Genomic DNA, 16,670 nt, shown 5'->3' on the forward strand with positions numbered 1-16,670 from the left:
TAAAAGTGTATGTTAAAAAGACAATTAACAAATGCACAATTTATTGATATTATTTATTATTTTTTACAATAATCCACCAATGAATCTCTGTACAGCTTGCATATGTGGAACAGTGGAAGTTCACAGACTTGAAACAGATCACACAGAATTTTATAATAAGATGACCAACTAAACCAGGAAGATTTTCTTGGGGATTTATATCACTGTGCTTTATTATTTTTCTGTGCTGATTTGTTCACAGCTGATTGATGTTTCTGTGAGGAAAGTGTAACGGGACATATCTTTGAAGACGCTTTTATTGCACAGGCAGTACAGCAGGAATGATTATACAAGCATAAAAGAATACCAAAATGTCTTCCCATGTCAAAGAACATTTTCTGTGAGTGCCAGTTAGAAGAACCTGTCATGACTTCAGGATTCAGTTCTTCAATCGGAAGGGAGACAGCACAACAGATCATAACGTGACAGTCCCCCAGGGGGGGCAAAAGGCGCTAAGGGCTTTCACTCCCTGCAGTAGCAAAACAGGCTGTTTAAAATGTTTTTAAGAACATAACCTAGACACAAAACTTAGTGTTCCTTTTCTTGATCAGAGTTCTGAAGCAGAGCAACTCAGTCCTATCTGTGGAAAAGGCCAGTTCAAGCAAAGAAAGAAATTCAAAAGACCTTATAGGTTTTGACACCCAGATTTGAGTCACATTGGTTCTTAATTACTAATTATCACTTGCTGCATTTTATCTGTAGAAATAAAACCAGAATTAAAGTTTTAGTAGCTAAGCAGGCCATCAGGAAAGAATTGTCTTAAAATGACATCTTAGAATACCAATTAATATGATGTCTGTAAAATTCAGGTATATATACTGCATCGAGTTCATAACACTTCCCACAAATAGCAGGAGAAACCTCATTATAACTTTAACTTCTTCAGATGGTAAAGGTCGTGTTGTAAGTAGTATTCTCTACAGTTTTATTGAAAACAGCAAAATGTATTGTGTAGAAAGACTGTGTTTAAACTGCTATATGATCCTTAAGGATTTTAACACAGAGATTACAGAGTAAATTGGATATAGGGGGAAAAATAATCTGAAGAAACTCAATACGCTAGAAATCAAATGGAAATACAGTAAAAATCATTAATGTTAACAAAAACACTATGCACTTGAATTGTCTGATTGAATAACGTGTTTATTTAAAATACATATTCTGTCTGTGATGCTGCACACTTCTTACCCAAAAACAGTTCCTTTAATTTAAATAACATGCTTAATTTTTGATGAATTGGGTGTTAATTTCTAGTGCTTTGTATTGCAGATAGCACATTTCTTACTCTGAAGAGATAATTATCCTGAATCATTATTTCCTTCTGTTACAGTGTTTTGTTAGATTATAGCTCTTTTATGCATCTTATCTAGCAATGGTTATAATGGACTTTCAGTTTTAGAAATATTAGGTTTGAATGTTATTTAGCATGCTGCTTTTGCCATTTCAGTCTCTTTTTCAATGTTATCTTGTGGCAATACAGAATTTTTCTCTTACTTTGAATGCACATAGGGAACCTCAAGTGATCTCCTGACCTGCAGGAACCATGGGTACCTCACTTGTCCTGGCAATGACTGTGCGGTGCTGGTGTTTTTCCACTGTAACCCCACACAACTTTATTTTGCTTAACCTTGGGTTCTGTTGCCCTCTGGACGCCTAAGACAAGTGTTAGAAATAGAAAGGATTTTGTCTGTGAAAGTTGTAAATGTATTAATGAGCCTTTCTTCTATTATTCTGGGCAGTTTGTGTTAGTATTTTTTGTTAAAGTCTGTTAAGAATGCAGCCAGCTCCTTCAGACACTCCTCCTTCCACAAACCCTTGCATTGCTGCAATTTAATTAGCAACAACTATTTGTTGTATCTTTATTAGAATGCTAAGATTGTAAGAAGGCAAAGTATGTTGGGTTGGTTTTTTTTGACCCAAACAACCTTCTGAATAACACTTGGATCTGCATATGTGTATAAAAATCAGTGAGAAGGACAGACTTTAAATTCAATAGGAAATATGGGGTGGAACGAGGTACAGAAGTAGACTACTACACTCAGCCATTTACATTACCTGCAATGTCTAAGGACAAACGTGTACATAAACACCCAGTGGCATCTGAGATGTCCTTACATACATGTACGCTTTGACCTTCCAACTGGCATTAGGAAAACAGGAGTGTTTCTAAAATCTTGTTTTTGTTGTCGTGGTTTAAGCCCAAGCCATAAATCAGAACCACGCAGTTTACTCCCTCCCCCCCAGCTTTTTCCCCCCACTCCCAGACGGATGGGAAGGAGAACTGAAAGAATGTAGCTCCCATGGCTTGAGATAAGAACAGTTTAATAACTAAGGTATAACACAAAGCACTACTGCTACCACCAACAATAATAATGATAAAGGAAATAACAAGTGAAGAGAATAAAACACCTCACTACCCGCCAACCAATAATACCCAGCCTGACCAAGCAGTGAACAAGCCCTTCCGGGTACCTCTCAGTTTAAATCCCGGGCATGACATTCTGTGGTATGGAATACCTCTTTGGCTAGTTTGGGTCAGGTGTCCTGTCTCTGCTTCCTCCCGGCTTCCCCTCCTCCCTGGCAAAGCATGAGACTCACAAAGTCCTTGGTCAGAGTAAACATTTGAGCAGTAACTAAAAACATTGGTGTTATCAACGCTGTTCCCAGGCCAAAAGTCAAAACCACAGCTCTGCACCAGCTACTAAAAAGGAGAAAAAATGACTGCTACTGCTGAACGCAGGACAGTTGTATATGCCAGTTCCGTATAAATATCTTTGTGCCAGATCATGCAGTGGATATCACTATTTGGGCAACAGAATCAAATTCAAGATTTGCACTGGCTGTAGTAGGAGCTTAAATATGCAGTTCAAACAGAGGCACCTACATTTAGATTTGCACCTACTACTTAATTTCAGGAGCTTTTAAAATTTTACATGGCACTACACATTGACCATTTTTTAGGATTGCACCAGCTGCAGATGATAAAAATTCACATAACATTAAACCCCATAATTTTCACTATATCTTTTTCTTCCTTCAGACAGATTTCTTTTGGGTGAATATTTCTACCTGTACGCAACTTTGAAGTTAATGGTTCCCAGACTATCAGATAGAGGTTTTAATATAAAGTGAGCAGATAGAGGATTAAATGTAAAGTGTTGTGACCCAAAGTTAGGAGTCTGAAAGATGTGCAGTTGCTGTAGGGTTTTAGGGATCTACAGAAGCAGCAGCTATGGTCAAGGCATTTTTACAAGATCTACCATCCCGTAATGTCCAGATGCTCAAATGGAGAAACTGTGAACATACATCGGCTGATGACACCACTTTGGAAATATGTGTTAATTAGGTCAGCTTTATGAGAAAACAAATAATCACATTTGTAGATCCAGCTCCCACATGAAGGCTTTGGCTAACTTAGAAATGTAATGGTAAATAGCACAAGCAATATTCAGATAAGCTACAACCTATTACTCTAAAAATTCTGAAAAACTTTCACTGAACAGAACATACTCTCCCAAAATTCTGTATTTTGTATAGCATGTTTAAATTTGGAATAAAATAAAATTTCTAAGACAAAATATTTGTAATGCACTTACCTATATGTAGCAGTGAGGAATGCAACCAAAAGGTGGCAGTACTGTACCCAGTAAACATTGGGTCTGTATCAGATTACACTATTGTTAGGAATCTCATATACACGTTTATATATCCATTGTGATATAAATATTTATGTGTGTTTATACTGTCTCACTGTTGGTTTTGAATATGTATGAAGAACAAGAAGCAGAAATTTCATTTTTTTGTTCATGCTACATAAATGAGTTCCCACTTGAATAAAATCTTTCAAACTCACAGTGTAAAGGCGGAAAGATGATATATATCATAAGAAAGTGGAATAAATGGATAAAACTTAAATACAAAGTATCTTGAGGAAAATTAGGTGAAAGTGAATGACTGAAATTCTCCCTATCTCAGAAGATTTAGCAATTCTGAGTGAAAACATTGTCCTGAGAAAATTATTTAGACTTGGAATAGTCAGCCTATGTTTGGGTAGGGTTTTTTTTCCTTTTTTTTTTTTTTTAACTGTCTTTCAATAAAGCCAACTGAACTTTAGAACTCACAAAACATACTTTTATTCTTTTGCAGTAAAAATAAAATATTAGTTTCTGGCAAGAATGATGAACTAAAATAAATGAATAAGATTAACTACAGTTACTTTATACAAACATTCTGGATCAAATAAAAGATTTGCATTACATTTCATTTTTATGGAGAAATAACCTACTATTTATTTACAACCTGAATTTTCAATAAATAGAAGTCTCAGAATGAAATTCCTGTAGCATTCCTCTGGGTTCAGAGCTAAACGTATCTCCCTAAGGTTCTTTTCCACAAATGTTTCTAAAAAGAAAAGTAAATCTCTAAGGTTTTCAGTCTAGTGTGAGATAAATTACACGGAATAAAATAAAGCATTTGAAAGGATACTCTCAAGGACTTAACATTTAGTTTTGTCTAATTTCTTTAAAATTCCCCATTGTTTTCAAAACTCTTCGGAAGTCAAGATCTCTTGTTCTATTTTTACCTTTTATCTTTCTCATTTTATACAAGTGTTTATTTTTCCTTATTCTCAGTAGGTATTTCACGCTGCTAATTAACAGCTCCTTAGTTACATTCTCCCTGGCTCTTAGCGCCTCACCATCTATACTACATAAATATGAGTTCACTCCTTTGAACTCAGTCAGGGTTTTTCTTCTGAAATATACTACTTCTTCTATATAAATATATATATATAAATATATATATATTTATATGTATACTTCTTCTACAGAAATATACTACTGTCTTCTCTGGACACATTGTGAAGTATGGATAGGCTTTAGCTGGGACGTGGGTCCATCCAACCTTCTTAGCTGTCATGCACAGCTATAGCAGACTTTAAACCCCCAAAATCTTCCCTGTGTTGTCACACTGAGCTTTTTAAATTAGAGAAAACTGCTCTTACAGTCATCACTCTGGTGACACAACCCTATTATTTTAGATACCATGAAACAGAAAAATAAGCACATTTTTGGAGTCATGAAAGACTCAAACAGACTCAGAGCCAAGTAGTATGAGGCTATTTGAGAAGGGGTTAAGTGTTAAGCAGTCTACCAGCCCAGTCAGTGGGCACAAGCTGGCTCCAGAGTAGTGATCAGCTACCAGTGGAATATAAACTTAAAGTCAGCAAAATATTGAAAGTATCCCTGAAACACATTTATGTTTTCAGTTTCCCTTTTTTCTTCCTACTCAAACATGGAGTATTTTTCTACAACACTTGTTGAAAGCTTTGATGGATGAACTTGACCCCTTAGCCAAACTACCAGTTGTTTGGTACAGGCTGCAAAGGAGGTGAAAGCCTGAGCTGTAGCTGGCCAAGAACTCCTCCAGGAAACCCACAAAGGAGCAGAGTGACACAGTGAGCACTGATGCATATCAGCTTGGAACACTAATCATGCGATTAACACATGAATAGCAGGTAGCTTTTTCAAGACTCATTTATCAAGGAGCAAAGAAAGTTGTGGGTACCAGGAGTCTGTACACTTACCTGTAACAGATCCTCTGTGACTGAACACCTCTCCTGCGAGGAAAGGCTGAAAGAGTTGGGGTTGTTCAGCCTGGAGAAGAGAAGACTTAAGGTGGACTTTATTACAGCCTTTCAGTTCTTTAAAGTGACCTATAAGAAAGATGGGGAAAGACTTTTTTATAAAGGCCTGTTGTGATAAGACAAGAGGTAATAGTTTTAAACTAAAAGAGGGGAAATTCAGGCAAAACATGAGGGAGAAATTTTTTACAATGAAGCTGGTATAATACTGGAACAGGTTGCCCAGAAAGGTGGTAGATTCACCATTCCCAGAGACATTCAAACCCAAGCTGGATGTAGTTCTGAGCAACCGGATCTAGTTGAAGATGTCCCTGCTTATTGCAGGGGGGTTGGAATATATGATCTTCGAAGGACTCTTCCAACCCAAATTATTTTATGATTCTATAAAACTTGTGTAGATAACTCCATTAGACATAAACCATTGTCCAAATGAACAGGGTCAAGGACTCCAAAGAGAAACCCAGAGGACAATTAGCAAAGGTTAATGATTTAGGAGACCGAGAACCAAAGGAGACAGGTTCAAACCGAGTTACCTGCTAAGAACATAATATTGTCTGAATAATCTATAAATCCATTATTTCTCAACACATCAGTGAAAATTAGGCTTACAAACAGTGACCTTCTACGTTCCCAGAGAATGATTTATTTTTTTTTAAAGGGAAAAAAAAAATGCATTCACTATTTTCCCTTCTCTGGTTATCAGATATCAGAGGAGTAGGAAGCAACTTCAGTTCTCCCACATCTCAGCAAGTGGAGACAGAAAAAGAAGGGCTGTTTGAAGTACTTTTTTTGTCTTTCCTTGATTTAAAGTTTTATGAGTAGCAGAAGAGGATACTGAACGTTTCAGATGGCCTTTAAGGGACAGGTTTTAACCTGACCTACAGTAGAAGAGAACTCACAGAAAAAAGGAACCGAGAGGAGACAAAACCACACGTGAAACCAGGGGAGCAAAGAAAAAAGTTGTATTCACAAAAGCTAATATTATGATCTAGAAGCTGATTTCATAGAACTGCTTGAATAGTATTTGGAAAGAGACTGTTTCAGAGGTAATATATATATATATAAAATAAAGCTAGATTCCTAATTAACTTCTGGAGTTGCTTCTTTCTTACATGTAATTATAAAGTGATAAGAGGGAAATTAGTGCTTTTGGGCTTAAGTTCACAATTTCAGTGAAATGAAGTTTCTTGAGTAGAAGAGAAAGAAAAAAAAAATTTAGACATAATTTAAAATGTAGAATTAAACCTTATCTAAAAAAATTTTTTTGTTCTTAAAAGCAAAAGTACACAAAACAAAATAACTTTGCCAGAATTTAAAAGACACCAAAACCACTGAGAAATCCTGAGCATATTAGCTTGAAAGATATCCTTTACCTCACATATAAAGCAAAGCAAAAAAAGAAATGGAAATAATAAATAGTAATAAACAGGAAAAAAGTTATGAAAATATTTATCCTACTGTTGTGGTTTAACCTCAGCTGGCAACTAAGTACCACGCAACTGCTCACTCCCTTTTTCCTTACCCACCAGCACAGTGATATGGAGAGGAGAATCAGAGAAAGGTAAAACCCATTGGTTGAGATAATAACAGTTTTATTATAGCAATAAAGCAAAATACAATAACTATACAATAGCAAAACGGTAATAATTATGTAATTTTTTTTTTAAGAGAGAGGAATAAACTTCAAGATGGACAGGTGATGCATATTACAGTTGCTCACCATCTGCTGACTGATGCCCTGGCAATACCTGAGCAATAGGTGGCTCTCTGCCGGCTTCACCCAAGTTTATAGTCTGAGCATGATATTCTATGGTATGGAATAGATGGTGGAGAATGTGCTGGCTTTGGCTGTGATAGAGTTATTTTTCTTTATAGTAGCTGGTATGGGGCTATGTTTTAGATTTGTGCTGAAAGCAGTGCTGATAATGCAGAGATATTTTAGTTACCACTGAGCAGTGCTCACATAGAGTCAAGGCCACTCCACCGGCAAGAAGGCTGGGGTTGGATAAGAAGCTGGGAGGAGACACAGCTTGGACAGCTGACCCCAACTGACCCAAGGAATATTCTATACCATATGACATCATGTTCAGTGATATAAAACTGGGGGAAGAAGAAGAAGGAAAGGGGGAACATTCAGATGGTGTTTGTCTGCCCAAATAACTGTTACATGTGATGGAGGCCTTCTTTCCTGGAGATGGCTGAACACCTGTATGCCCATGGAAGTGGTGAATGAATTCCTTGTTTTGCTCTGCTTGTACACATGGCTTTTGTTTCACCTATTAAGCTGTCTTTATCTCAACCCACAAGTTTTCTGACTTTTACTCTACTGATTCTCTCCCTCATCCCACTATAGGGAGAGAAAGTGGATGTGTGATGTTAGTTGCCAACTGGGGTTAAACCACGACACATATTGCATACGACAATTATGCCTTCTGTCACTGTAGGACTTGTATCAGCATTTCTTTGAATCTTCACAATTCTTTTGTTAAAACTATGAATTTTCTTTGAAGAGAAATACGGTATTCCAAAACCAGGTTCATAATATGTGCAGAATTGATGTGTATAGTGTATATTACCTGTCTTGATAAAGATGCCATTAAAAGTCACATAAATTTCTCAGTGCTTTCTTATGTGTACAATTATATGATTGTACACTTGCTAAAGGATTAGAGACATTATTACTTTTAACTGTGATGGAACTCAATGCTTTTAAGTTAATTGATGGTTGTCAAGCAATCTCAGGCAACAGAGGAACAAGTTTACTTAATCTAGGAATGTCTATGTGTGTGTGACTGCAAGTGTGTTTATATATATATGCTTTTATATATGTATTGTTCTCTTATGATGAATTTAATTAAGCCTCCTCCTTAATATCTGTAGGTGTTATTAATTTTAAATTGTAATATAAAAGGAATACACAAAGATTCCCTATTTTTAATTCTCCCTTGATCCACTAAACCACCCACACAAATAAAAAAATAACTCTTCCCATGCAGCCCTCCTTTATGAGCACCTGGGGATATTAGAAACTATCACCTTCTTTTTGCTATTGTTTGTGATATCTCAAAATATCTCAAAAATTCAGTGTTGACATATTTACAGAAGTAGTTGTTACAACACTGAAAAGTAAGCAAAAATCATGCAAATCATAGATATAGATCTGCATAAAATATTTGACTGAAAATTCTTTATAAGCCCTATTTAATATTTAAATAGATTTATTTATTCACTGGTCATTTAAGCCCACTTCTAAGTATTTCATCAATTAGTTGGAAAATCTGTTTTTTCCAGGAGCTTAATAAATGTTTATTATGATGGCTTTTTACTTAGTGCTTCAAAATGAGGCATGTGACCTGTAAAATTTAAGTTGTGGTATTCAGTAGCTGGACACACTTAAACAAAAAAGGGGAAAAGCTATCCTTAAAAACAAAAGTGAGATTATTTATTATTTTATTTATTTTAATTTTGAGACATATTCAAAGATCAATTAACTCCAGAAAAAAATATTCCTTTTCAGTCTTGGACCATGATCTTTTTATTTGCAAATATAGCAATAAATTTTAAATGGTAAAAGTAAGATTCTGTATCTTAACTGCATAACATAGCAATTTTTACATGGCTGAAGAGATTTTGAAGGGTTGTTTTGCTTCACCAGTGTCCATAAACTAAACTAATGTAAACTTATTACCTTATACTAGGCAATATCTTTACTAGGTAAAGATAATTTATGGAATTTATGAAAGGTATTTCATAACTCCTTTTCTAGAAATTTAGATTTAAATATGCACTATTAGTTTATATAAAATTTCCTTACATACGCATGCATTCCTAACTGCAACAATGTGGCTTCTCTTGAAAAATAAATGTAATATAAGCTTGAAAGAGGAAACAATAATCTTCATCGTTTCAAGGCTTATTGGAATGTATCCACTTCAGCTTGGCTTTATTGCAGATGGGAAAGAGTTTGGCTTTCTTGAAGAAGGCTCACTTTTTTTTTTCATGTCCATGATTTGAAAACTATAGAAGATGGTGCGGTTTGTTGTTAAGGAAAAATAAGTAACACACCTTACATTTCTTTAAATATGTTTACAGGAGTTCTAGGGAATTAGGACTGTGGTTTCCAAAGTTTTGGTTTTTTGGTTATTTTTAATATTCGCTGCTGAAGAAAGCCTTACTGCATAGTGACTGTATCATAAAAACAAAAACAAAAACAAGCAAAGGAAAGCAAGTGTTTATTTAAACACCAACTTTCTTTCCTTTTGCAACCTCCCCACAGAGTAAACCTGGAAAATTTTAAGCTTTGAAAATTATTTTAATCCCAGATCTTTTTGTTAAGGCTTTTATTTTCAGTACTTCTTAAAACTGAGTCATACAAGAGTTCTTTAATGACAGATTTAACCTTAGAACTCTTATACATAGATTTTAATGTGAAAATATGTAGTTATAAATCTATAGAATTCTGTAAAAATCTAATCTAGAATCCATTAAAAATTTAGGTGAAACTACTTAAGAGAAATTGTGACCCGGCTACTAGATACTGCTAATTTTGATATGTTCCTATTTTTTTGCAGTGCAATTCAAGTTCTATCCTCATGGCACTCTCTGTTTTCAGTTTTGACTTTGATATTTTAGTTCATAGATTCTCTGACATAGCCCTCTGTTATTTTGTTTTTTTTTTTTTTTTTTGTTTAAGTATCCCAGTGCTTGTAATTATGGGTATGAAAGATCCTCACTTAGGATTCTAGTTCCCTTTCATTTTATTCACGCACACCTACTTCAAGAGGATGCATGCTCCCAGATCACAGACATTTCACTTTTGATTTTGCAGTACTGCACCGCAGCTTTCCCTCTGTAGCTGAGCCATAATGCCCTAACATGAAAAGACTTCTGCCACAATGCAGAAGAGAAAGCTCCATTTTAGCAAGTCAGAGCCAGCAACTGATGATGGAGTCAACTCCACTGGAGCTGATTGCAAATTGAGAGTCTACAGAGAGTAGACACAAACTCTAGAGTAAAAATTATTTACCAAAAGGTGAGGAAAAGTAGATATAAAGCACTGATCAAGGTGGCAAACAGGATGAATGGATCAGAGTATTTATGAGAATCTTTTTTAGTTGTTTTATTTATGGAAATATGCATACTTTTTGTCTTCATGCTACACCAGCTCAAATCAGCATCTCTGTAACTCATAAGAAAAATGGATTACAGTCTGTGGGTGAATATCAATATTCTAGGAACTCAAGAGGGTGTTTTTATGGGATCATAATTACCATTCCAAGCAGTAGTAGTAAAAGGTGCAGTTGGACTGTAAGTATTTGACTAATGTCCTGAAGTATTAGTGACAGAAATAAATGGATAACTTGGTTTTATGACACTTCAGCTCAGAGACTGAAAAATCGTTGTTCAACAAGATATTGTATGATTATTCCAGCATAAAACTGATATCAGGTTCAGCTCTGGTGAGGAAAGGGATGAGAAAATGCAGTGCATATTAAGCCCTCACTCTTGCAGTCTGATTTGAAAGCTGAGTGCCACTGCCATGTTTCTATGGGGCCATTCAATGATACACCTCTAGCTACACCAGACATCTAATACTTTGCCAGCACCATTCCTTTTAAAGTTAATTTTCAAAAGTTACAATGTTTTTCATTAATGGTTTGGAGAGGTTTAGGAAAAAAGGCCATTTTCTGCTTATTTCTCCTTTTCTACTTACTAAGTATCATGCTACTAATTTCAAGGATTTTGCTAACATCTGTTTTCTAGATTATCAGATATTTTTAAAAAGGCACTTTTTTTTTGACAGAAATGAATAGTTACGTCTCTATGTGCCCTCTTACACTGTTGAATAATACATAAGATCAATGTCTCTGGGGTATTATAGAATGTAAAAGGGATATGTTCACTCTTAAGGATTATCAGTGTACAGTATATCAGAGGGTGAAAGAGAGAGGGCCAACTGGAGACAGATTAAAGAGAATCAGCCAAATATCAAACCTAGTTATTCAGAACATCCTGCTGTGAAAATAATGAAAGAGGATGAGTTTCATCCAAACACACTGAAAATTACAAGCCATAAACCAGATAAAAAGCTGATAAATATATTGCAAAGAAGTCATTTCAGTTTTATTACTTTTAACATTTTTTAAAGATTCAAAACTTGTAGATGTTGTAGCAGAAGTAAGATGAGGGAGTAGGGATTTAAATGAAGAAACAATAGTATCTTTATGAATCATGTCTGGAAAATAGTGAAAAAGGTGCAGCAATACAAATGGAAGAAGTAATATATTTGTGATGTCAGGATCTGCAGACTGAACTGCACTACTATAAAAGATCTGCTGTATTCTTCCTAAACTCATACTGAGAATTTTTAAGATGTTGACATGCATGCAAATATATCTGGGATAGGGGAAAGAATTCCATCCAGGAAACCCAGAAAAGTTAAAAGTAGGAATACTAATGCGGCCTGAAGTAGTTACATTTTCTGACACAAAGGGAATACATGCTTCAAGGGCTTGAGAACCATGCTTTTTTTCCCTTTTTTTTTTTTTTTTTCCTTCCTTCTTACAGTTCAGAGCCGCCTCTTCTTGCTCCTGATAAGATTGCCACGAAGCTGGCTAAGCAGTGTCTTCAGTTTCAGTTATGCATACAACCTTGGAGAGGTTAGAAGATATTTTATGACCTGCAAAGATGGACATCAATTATGTATGTGTGAGCCAGATTTTCTAGGAAGTTAGAATCACAGAACAAGTTGGAAAATACTGTCTTCAAACCTTTTCCTCATCCTCTCTTCACTGAGTTTTTTCTAGCAGATATCAATTGGTCATTGGTATTGATGACAAATTTAGTCGTAATACTGGTGCAAATAGATGCTTTGTATATTTTTTGGTAAATAAATAAACTAAAAAAACCAAAAAAAACCCAAAAAAAAACCAACACCAACCCTGACATGTTAATATTTTATTATTTTAAACTTCTAAACTGCCTGCTTGAATTTGAAGCAGAATTAATAAAGATTATTTTATTTACGTTTCACAATAGTGTCTCTTGCAGCTAATGAAATCACTTGTGTGTAACTGGAAGAAAATGCAGAGAAAAGCAGACCTTTTTTCAAAGCTTTTTCCCCCTCTTATAGTTACTGTTTATCAAAAGGAAAGTGAGCTAACATCATTAGTGTGATAAAAAAAAACAATAGAGTCACAAAATTAATTATGGCAATTTGAGTGAAAACAAGTTTGCTGCCAGTATTTAAATACACAGAGGTTATAACTAGATTTTTCAAAAAAAAGGTGAAATAATGTTTTAGTCGACAGATTTGGAGCACTTTGTTTCTATGCTAATTGTTTTGAAGAGAAACAGCTGGTTTGAAGAGATATTTCTTCAGCCTTAGAACACAAAACCTCTTTTAGAAGTGTATTAGTATTACTTATTTAGGCCAAATTACATTTTGATGGGTGAACTTTTCACTGTAACATGCAATGTTTATCAGCCAGAACTGTTCCTGAATTTGGATTTTATTAAAGTAGAAGAGCAAAAAGCAGTAGCTGACAGAAATGAAAAAGAAAAAAAAAGGTACATTTTGATTTTCATGTAAAACAATTTTCATTAGCTAATTAGCTAAAACTGTGTCTTTGCCTGGCATCTCTAAAACTCTGGTCTTATTTCAAAGGTTGCCCATGAGCTGTCATAGATCTATTTTATGGTAGGATATGAAGTTAAGATGTAGCTGAACAGAATATGTGCCAAACTATGTCCATCCTTCATATGTCAGTATGTCTCAGTGTATGTAATTTGACACATCTACATATAGCCGCTTGATCTATTTGGTTCTCATAGGCACCTAAAGCCAAATAAGGTACCCTAGGATAACCAAAGTATGGGTTGACAGATATAGTTTAGGATCTGCTGTATCCTCTGAGTCAGGATCTGGAAACATGCAGGGTGCCACTCAACTAGTATTTGGTATCTATTACTGGACAACTAAGTGATGCCTCAAAAATTAAAAAAAGTTGAACAATACCACGTGTTAAATCTGTATGTTTTAGCTCATTTTCATTATCTTTTGTTTACTCAAATTAATATATAGTACAGATTTTCATCCTCAATCAGGATGAAAAATAATTTTGAAATATTGGTCCTTATAGTGAACAACTGTGAAGAAAAAAAGTTTGGATTTGGAAGTGGTTATTTATGATACAAAAATATAAAGGTAAGCATCACAGTAACTCACTGGTTTCAGGAAGGAAGGGTTATGAGACAAGAGCAAGAATCTATTTCGGTGACATCATCTGAACACCAGTTGCAGTATCAGCACCTGTAAAAATAATTCTGTATTAATGACTCAGTTTAACACGACAAGAAGGAAACCTTTCACCTTATTAGCCAGTATGTGACCCATGAAAAAAGGTAAAGGCATTTTCAGGTAGCTGAAGCTGGTGAAGGAAGTTATTCATCAGGGCAGATCTCACCTTGTGTCTGACAGCTTAGCAAAACATAGTCAAAGTTTCAAACAGCTCAGCTTACCCAGCTCACTCACTTTCTCCTCTTTCTGATCACTTCTTTGACAGCATCTACTGTACTGCTAAAAAGCCCATTTTCATTAAATGTTTATGTTGATTTGAGGTGACAGTGCTTTTCAGACACATTAGTAAAGTTTTCAGCAGTTTTCTGAGAAGTGTCAACAAAAGACAACACCTTCAAAAAAATCTCAAATTACATTGCTGGAGTTGTGAGGTAGCTGGTTTACTACCACTACTACCTTTTTCTGTGGTCAGAATAGATTATTATTATTGTTAGCATTATTACTATTATTATTATTACTACTAATAATAACAACAATAAAATAATAAGAATAAAAGCTAGAAAATATTTATCAGGAAAAAAGGAGGATATCTTTCGTAATTTTAATGACCATCACAATCAAGATGCAGAGGTTATTATTGTTCTTACCATCTGATTACGTCAGAAGGGCAGTGAAAATCTGTGTTTTATGTGCATATTACTTGCTGTTTTCTCAGCTGAACATTTTACTATCTTGAGACAGTCATCAATAATAACAAAGAAATATTAAAAGGAAATTCCCTTAGAATTTATCCTCAGAATACGTTTAAAGATTTTTTTCTGTGAAGAAGTGTTGATAGATGAGGGGGAAGGATACTGCTAATATTTCATTGCATTCCATTTGCTACAATTCAGGTGATAGTGGCTCTTTAGTCAAGTAATTTTCCTATATCATCAACTACGTTAAAAGGAACAAAAATAATTGAAAACCAGGGTAGGCTGACCAGTTTTGAGATTACTTGTGCATCGAGTCTTCGTGAGTTACTATCATCACAGTTATGGTATTCTGGGGAACAGATGGAAACGGGTCATTTGAAGTCAAGAGCAGAGACCAGTTCCTGTTCAGTAATTTTACAAAAATCTCCTTAAATAGCAGTGAGAAGTAAATCCTTTCTCAGCTGCTTGGTGTGGAATGGAACAGATAGAACACAAATATCTTACCTTCTGCCAACTCCTCCCAAAAGCAACACCTACTGCCAATCTGATATGAAAAGGCTAAACAAAATTCTTCTAAAGCATTCAGAGAAAGCCTTAGTTATCAAGACTGCAGATAGACTAATACAAGTCTTACACCTTTACAGTTTTATTTTTGAATACTTGTATGTATTTGTAAAAGCATTCATGAGAACAGAGAAAACATTAAGAATCAAGATTATTATTTGGAGACCAATATGTATGGTAGAAGGGATGGGATGAGTCCCTGAGCTAACAAATCTTTGTTCAGTCAAACAAATATATTATAGAAAATAATTCTTCCAATTATTTGCATGAGATGATAGGTTATCTGTAGAAATCACTGGTCTGAGATTCATCTTGGGTTCAGCTTGGGACACAGCAGTTTTGAAGTTCGGGAACACCTATAGAAGCATATTTCTACATAGGAGTCTTTCAGATTTAGAAAGAGCTGAGCAAGTTTGTGAAAAGTTCATCATTGCATGAATATTTTACAAGGTGCCTAAATCCATGCACATACCTAGGCTTTAATAGGAAAAACAAGTAAAAAATAAAGTAGCTTTTGCTACTTCGATTTTTGTAAATCGATTCACTACTGAATTGATTCACTGACTGTGTCAGCCAGGATATCCAGCCAAAATTGTTATGGAGAACCAGCAGCTGCAGTAATTGAATGGTAGGAAACATTTCAAATACAGTTTTGTGGCTGTCAAAAAAGAATACAATATTCTAATAGAAGACACTACACTGTATGTTATATGAGATTCCAACATAAAGTGCATCAGACATCTTAAAAATAATAGAAAAATGGTGATCAACACCAAGCTGTCATCTTACTGTCATGCATTAGATTGCTTAATAACATGTCTACAGAGGGAATTCACCTTACCATCTGCACATTTATTAGGCTTAAAGCTTTTTTTTGTCGGAATGATGAAGTGATTTATACCCTGATGAACTAGTTAATGGCATGATCAGGTTTCAAGCAAGCTAAAACCTTTAAAAGAAAGTATAAATATGTAACTTCATCTGCCACACTTACTTATTTTTACTGTTTGGTTGGTCTGCTTGGAGTTCTTCTGTTTGATTGTTTTGTTTCAGTTTGGTGGGGTTTCTTTTTTTTTTGTTCAGTTGGTTGATTGTTGGGGTTTTAGAATCATAGAATCATAAAATAGTTAGGGTTGGAAAGGACCTTCAGATCATCTAGTTCCAACCGCCCTGCCATGGACAGAGACACCTCATACTAAACCATGTAACCCAAGGATCTGTCCAACCTGGCCTTGAACACCATCAGGAACAGAGAATTCACGGCTTCCCTGGGCAACATATTCCAGTGCCTCATCACCCTTACAGTAAAGAACTTCTTCCTTATATCCAATCTAAACTTCCCCTGTTTAAAGTTTGAACCCATTACCCCTTGTCCTATCACTATAGTCCCTAATGAAGAGTCCCTCCCCAGCATCCTTAGAGGCTCCCTTCA

This window comes from Psittacula echo, assembly GCF_963264785.1.
Source record: "Psittacula echo genome assembly, chromosome: 3".
NCBI lineage: Eukaryota > Metazoa > Chordata > Aves > Psittaciformes > Psittacidae > Psittacula > Psittacula echo.